The 7,090-nt window shown below is 37.4% G+C and overlaps 1 non-coding gene across 1 annotated transcript; it reads right to left on the bottom strand.

Annotated features, from left to right (window-relative positions):
- Positions 1–6,306: 6,306 nt before the first annotated feature.
- On the bottom strand, positions 6,307–6,377 carry Trnag-gcc. Its single transcript has one exon. It is a non-coding gene; the product is annotated as a tRNA-Gly (tRNA).
- Positions 6,378–7,090: the final 713 nt, after the last annotated feature.

Genomic DNA, 7,090 nt, shown 5'->3' with positions numbered 1-7,090 from the left:
GATTTGAGAGCGAAACGTTTTCTCACGCTGAACGTAAAAATATTACTTCACTAGCAAGAGTTACATTGTTACTTCATACCGAGTAATGTGCACCAACAAAAGTAAGCTTCATTAACTTAATTACTAGATTTACTTCGTTACAAAAAATACCGGTTTTACTTCTCTGGGATGAATTTTAGATTTACTAAAAAGTTTTACTTCACTGAGAATAACGACACTTTTATATTATTGAAATTAAGACCATTTTACTTTACTTGGAGCAGTGACGGTTTTAATCAAGTAACAACAATGACAGTTTTACCGCACTAGGAAAAATGACATTTTAACGCCACTAATAATAACGATAATTTAGGTTTACAAGAAAACCGTGAAAGTCCAATTAACTAAGAACTACATATATTTTACACTATTGTGAAAAGACAGACTTTTACTTAACACTAACGAGCTTACAAAGTACATATAGAATCTTTCTATGGTTTTTAAATTACGTCCTGTCTGACGATGCTTTGTTTATGAGCACCATTGTTATAATTAACAATATTCTTACTTGTTGTTGTTACAGACTGTAACTCCGGGAAACGAGACCGTTGGTGAGTTAACCAGCTGGAGTTCTACTATTGTCGGGTACTCCAGGTAGATCTGGAAAAAACGACCACTTTGAAACAGACATCCACCAAGGAAAAACAGCAGGCAGATAAAACGCAACACTCGCCATGGTCTTGATTTTGTAAACACATATTTCGAGTCAGTGTCTGCTGAATCAATTTTTGTTGTTTCTGACGCAGAATGATTGTCGTGTCTTTCACAACCAACCCTCATCGTCAAATACAAGAGGTCTCTGATGTCCTAGAATCGTCGACCTGCCAGCTCGCGAGAAACCATTGATGAAAACGTTTAAGATCCAATTTACTTGGAGTAGTTATCCACGTCTCGTTACCACGTGAGCCATTGATTTGTATGTTATATATATATATCCATTAGAAGCTGAAAGGTTACGGACAAAAAAAAAGAAGCTTAAATTGATTTTATAACTTTTAAAAAACATATCAGGTATACGTTTGTTATAACATAGTAAAAACGTTGATGTAACAAACTTTTATAAAGTATTGTATGAGTTTAAAAAAAACTATTGTCCGAGAAAGAATGATGAACTAGTACAACCAATGAGATCTTTCAAAGGTGTATTGTTTTTAAGATTTCGAGAAGTCGCTCGAATGCACCAAAATTCACTCAAGCCTGTTTCCGGCTGAGCGTGCAGCGCTGTGTTTCAAACACTGAGATATAAGGTATATGTATATCATACGGAGGTTGAGTACGTTGAGTACGGAGGTTGAGATATAAAGTATATATCATACGGAGGTTGAGTACTTTTTCTTAAAACGTCACAACCTTTTTGTTTGTAATTAAGCACAAAGCCACACAGTGGACTATCTGTGCTGCGCCCAACATGCGTACTGAAACCCAGTTTGTAGCGTTATAAGTCTTCCGACATGTAGTTCTTATACATGCTGCTCCACCAACCGCTGAGCCACTGGTGGGAGTGGGGGGTTCGTTGGTTTCTGGCAGTTATTTTGATTTAAAAAATAGTTATTTCCGAAGAAATAATTACTAATCAAGGGTGCTCGAAGATTAAGCAATCCCCCTTCACCCCGCTCGTGGCCAAGGAATATGGGCTTAGCTTGAGAAACAGGAAATTAAGTGAAGAGCAGAGTAAACTAAACGGCCGATATAGGACATATGGTCCATCAGGGCGGCGGGTATCTGTAAATCCTATGCCAAGAATTCTATGTGGGGAGAAACAGGAGTACCCCGAGAAAACCCACTTTCACTGGTAACGACCAATCCCTGGAGGAGGGATGTAAAATGTAGTTCTTATACATGCTGCTCCACCAACCACTGAGCCACTGGAGGGGCATGTAAAATTGTAGTTCTCATAGATGCTGCACCACCGCGACTGTGGTTGTCACGTGTCTTGCTGATTTACATATTTAAAATAGTTTTAGTATAACGTATTCAACCCTTTATAAATTTATTAATTCTGCTAAACTTGTCTTTATATCTTCATTATTACCAAATGTCAATATATCTTCATTATTACCAAATGTCAAAAACATTTCTATATAGTAACCCATGTTCACCAAGTTCCATCAAAATACGAACATATACAGCAAAAATATTGTAAAAAATCGATCCCCATGTTAACAGATAGGAATTTTTCGGATTTTCGTGACCTTGCTATGACCTTGGCCCTCCAAAAACTAATATCTTCTAGATCGGGTCATAGTCCAACTGTATACCAGCTTTCGTCCAAATCCATTCAGCGGTTTTGGAGAAATCTTGCTGACAATCAAACAAACACTCAAAAAGGGGTGAAAACATAACCTCCGTCCTCTTTCTGTGGCGGAGGTAATAACTTTTTTCTATTATTTTTAATCAAGGCTTTCGGTCATTCTAATTAAAATTTCGTGTTGACAGCGAAGCTCTCCTTGGGAGGATTATGTAAGTATTCACGTTTATTGGATAGGTGTTTGTGTTACAGAAATAATAATAATCATATTTCATATTTATTTCTTATCATCCCGATTATAAGGCTGTTTTTTTTATTAATAATTAGGCCTTAACAGTCATAGTCGCCTTATAATGACGGCCGGCCACAGGCTTTTGTCGCATTCCTGAACGTTCAAATAGCATCCGTCTACGCATGCGCACCAGATGTTCGTTCAAGTTCATCGCTAATTCTTGCAACTAATCCACCTGCAGGCTGTTCATTTATAGTATTGTGGACCTAAAAGAAGACGTTATGACACTCGTTTTTTTTTGTTTCCCGTGGTTTTTGAAAATGGGGGTCGCCTTATATTCGAGATTCGTCCTATAATCGGGCCAGTACGTACACACATATATATATATATATATTTCGTTTTTAATTCGTCTTTGCCTAGCTTACGACAGGAACACACAAAGGTTTATATTTTTACTTATTTTTTTTGTTTTCAACTTAAAGCCACATAACAAGCTATTTGCACTCTGTCCCTAAAAACTGAACCCGGGATTTTAGCGTTGTAACTCTAAAGACTTATGGCTGACTTCCCCCCTTCCCAGTATTGGGTGTCACACACTAGTCTATATGTTGTTTATATTATTTATCGAAGGCTAAGCAAATTATTAGGTTTACTCAGAGAGTGTAATATCTGAAAATATTAGGTCAGCACCTTCAATTTCTGAAGTTATTAAGCTTTCCTTAAACAGCTGCAGATGAGTTATTAGGCTTAGCTCAAGCAGCTACAGTTGAAGTTATTAGGCTTAGCTCAAGCAGCTACAGATGAAGTTATTAGGCTTAGTTCAAGCAGCTGGAGAATGAAACGGATATGAATAGTATTTAATACAAAGATAGTTATGTCTAGTTTTAGGATGCAACATCTCCACAGGGTAAGAAACAAAAACAAAACCCAAACATAGGTAGAGACATTCGTCATGATCCTTTCAGGCCACGCCTCTAAGTTGAGAAATAACTTTAAATTCAAGTATTGTTTATATAGTTTTGTGTAACGGTTAAGTAAGAAACAATTAAGCAATGGATTTCAATTATAAGTAACATAATTTGGAAACGACGTTTCTGATAACACGAAAAATCAGATGGTATTGTTGGTGCTGGCTAATGTCGTTTCCATGTTTCTCCTCTCTAACCGATATTTTAATTTTATGAGTCAAGAATAATTTGTTTGTTTGTAGTTGAATTTCGTGCAAAGCTATTCGACGGATAGCCCTAGTGTAGAAATGTTACACTAGAGGGAACGAAGTTAGTCAGCATATTCTTGGAATATTCTAATCGAATTGTATGATTGACCGTGATATTATAACGCCTTCACGGCTGAGAGGGCGAGCATGTTCGGGGATGGGATTCGAACCTGTGGCCTGCAGATTGTGTGTCGAATGTCAAGAAGGAAGATCATGTGTTTGTGTTATGCACGTGATGAGACAACGTTGTCTTCAGACAGAATATATGAAGAGCTGTTGTTGTATATTTAGCACAGGATGGGTTATAGGCATTTTCTACACTGCGGGGAATCAAACCCCGGACTTTAGCGTTGTATGATAATAAGCTTAACATAAAGCATGTTCAATGCTGACTAACATTAGAGTAATATGTTCCTTATGTCGCTGCCAAATTAAGTAGTCCTAGAAAATTAATCAAACTTTTCACTCAAAGAGAACTTTTTATTCTGAAAGCAAAATTGATTCCCACCATCATCAGATTATCTCTTCATCAGGTTGCTGCCGTAGTCATGACTTCGTAACCATAGCTACAAACAGTATTCCCACCATCATCAGATTATCTCTTCATCAGGTTACTGCCGTAGTCATGACTTCGTAACCATAGCTACAAACAGTATTCCCACCATCATCAGATTATCTCTTCATCAGGTTACTACCGTAGTCATGACTTCATAACCATAGCTACCAACAGTATTCCCACCATCATCAGATTATCTCTTCATCAGGTTACTACCGTAGTCATAACTTCGAAACAGCAGCTACCAAGAGCATTCTCACCATCACTGGATTCTCTCTTTATCCGGTTATTGCCATAGTCACCAGCAACTTCGTAACCATAGCTACCAACAGCACACCAGTGCCGTTTGTTTCATAAATGATAACATACTAAACATTTGTGGGATATATAGAGAGTTTAGTATCTATAGTTAAACCTGACGTCATCAGGTACAGCATTCAAATAAACTTGTAAAAACTTGGTGTTTGTTTGTTGAATTCTACTGAAAAAGACTCGAGCGCTACTCGTCTCTAATTATGACGTGACAGACTAAAAGGAAGACAGCTGGTCAACATCAGCTGGTCAACATCACCAACCGCCAACTCTTGGTTTACTCTTATCAGAACGAATAGTGAAAAAAAACAAAAAAACTTAACGTGTCAGGAATTTTGTTTGAAGGAAGAGAAATTAACGGGGGGGGGGGTGTTCAGGAACAATCTTCCCCTTCAACCCCGCGCGCGTGAGAAAGTTTTTTTTCAAATGCGATTATATTTTTATGTCATATATGTTATTTCTTGTAATCATAGTTGCGGAAAGCTGTGAAGAAGGTCGGAGTAGACACGAGAATCTTGGAGCTGAAGGATTTTTTGTTCTTCGTGGTTGGTGGTTTCATTCCGGTTGAGACACAGACTATGACCAAAATAACCGGTTCCAGCGTGTATTACTTTTAAAGATTAAATATTAAAAAGAACCAATTTGTGTTAACATTATGGTTTTTTGAAAAGTAAACCATCGAGAGATGAAGGCCCTTTTCGGGGGGGGGGGGTACTGGCTTGGACCTTAGGGTACAATGCCCGGGAAACTTTACTTGTGAGGTGAGACCGGAGTAACCCGAAAAAAAAAAACACTTTCACAGGGTAGACGCTGAATAATGTATCTGTACTGTGGATAAAAAAACAACACGGTTTGATATTTGAAACTCAACAGTTGTGGGTGTTTGGTTGCTCTGTGTTCTTTTGTTTACAATACAGATTGTGTGAAGATGTGTGTTTGAGGGGACCGCTTGCAATTGTATGTAGTGTAGCTGTAAGTTTGTTTATTTTCCTGCTTTATTGTAGTTTTTGTAAGCTTAGAAAGTCTATTACTTAAAGTAGGGAGGTTGCTAATTTTATCGAGTAGTGAGATTTGACCGTCACTCTTATAACGCACCAACGGCCCGAAAACGAAGAATGAAAAGCACAATAAGTGAAAGACAACACCTTTATAGCATAGAGCCATATATTTATATGGAATATTTATTCTTACCAAGAAGAGATATTTAGAAAAAGAATAGTTCAAGTTCTCTAAAAATTATCAGAACGTCACTAACGGACTATTATTTGAAAGAATTACCGAATAATTTTATTGATTTTGGAATTTTTTTATTTTATAGATGGCGTATCCTATCTAAGGACATTTGTTAGGGTTTTTTTTTGTTGTGAGTTTGTCTAGCCCAAGTCTGTTTAGCCAAGGAAAATAATGGGATTTCTCGTTGTTTAAGTGCAAAGCTACACAATAGGCTATCTGTTCTGTGCCCACCTCGGGTATCGAAATCCGGTTTTTAGCGTTATAAGTCTATTAAGATTTAAGTGAACGCTCAAGAGGAAATCCTCAATAGCCGCAGCTGTAATTAGATCTCCAATCATTCAAGAAATGGAGTTAAAACTTGAAAAAAAAAAAACAACACAAGGGCCACTCTATGAGCCGCTAAGAATATTTTATTCTACAAGAAAAGTAATTTTATTATTTCAAACAGATTTCTAATAAAATAAAACATTTGCATCGGCCGGGAATCGAACCCGGGCCACCCGCGTGGCAGGCGAGTATTCTACCACTGAACCACCGATGCTACATTATTTTGTATACGCCCTCTCGTGTATATTTCAAGAAGTTTCTCTTTATTCGTTCTTGGGTCGTTAACCTTGTCTGTTGGACCGTGAATATTCGCTAACTAGTTTGCTGTCTTGCTGACCACCAAACCACGTTAATTAGTTGTTGGATAGACCTGAATATTCTATATTCGAGTGGTTTCACCTGCGTTAACTCTTAATGTTTTATACTAAAACTTACATATTTTCAGTTTTTTTAAAAGAACGTGATAGTCAACTAACTTTTCATGTACCACAAGCTTGTTTTTTTTCTCCCTATTTTCCGGTTTGCTACACTTAAGCCCTCTTCATTAGCCATTCTTGATTTTGAAGTGATAGACTAGAGGAAGAGGAAAGTATTCAACAACACACACCGCCAACTCTTGGGATATCTTATATATTTACGATTTAATTTCGTGCGAAAGTTAATTTCATCAAATCGAATCATCTGACAGGCTTACAGAGATCTCTGATTGTTATTTTGGTCAAGTGACCTTAGACCTCTCTCCCCCCTCCTTGACTGTTGGTTTAATTCTTCAATGTGTTATAGGACCCCCCTTTTTTAATTCTTCAATGTGTTATAGGACCCCCCCTTGGTTTAATTCTTCAATGTGTTATAGGACCCCCCCCCTTGGTTTAATTCTTCAATGTGTTATAGGACCCCCCTTGTTTAATTCTTCAATGTGTTATAGGA

Source organism: Limulus polyphemus, unplaced genomic scaffold (genome assembly GCF_000517525.1).
Source record: "Limulus polyphemus unplaced genomic scaffold, Limulus_polyphemus-2.1.2 Scaffold7221, whole genome shotgun sequence".
In the NCBI taxonomy this organism is placed as follows: domain Eukaryota; kingdom Metazoa; phylum Arthropoda; class Merostomata; order Xiphosura; family Limulidae; genus Limulus; species Limulus polyphemus.
This window is presented reverse-complemented; position numbering and strand designations above follow the sequence as displayed.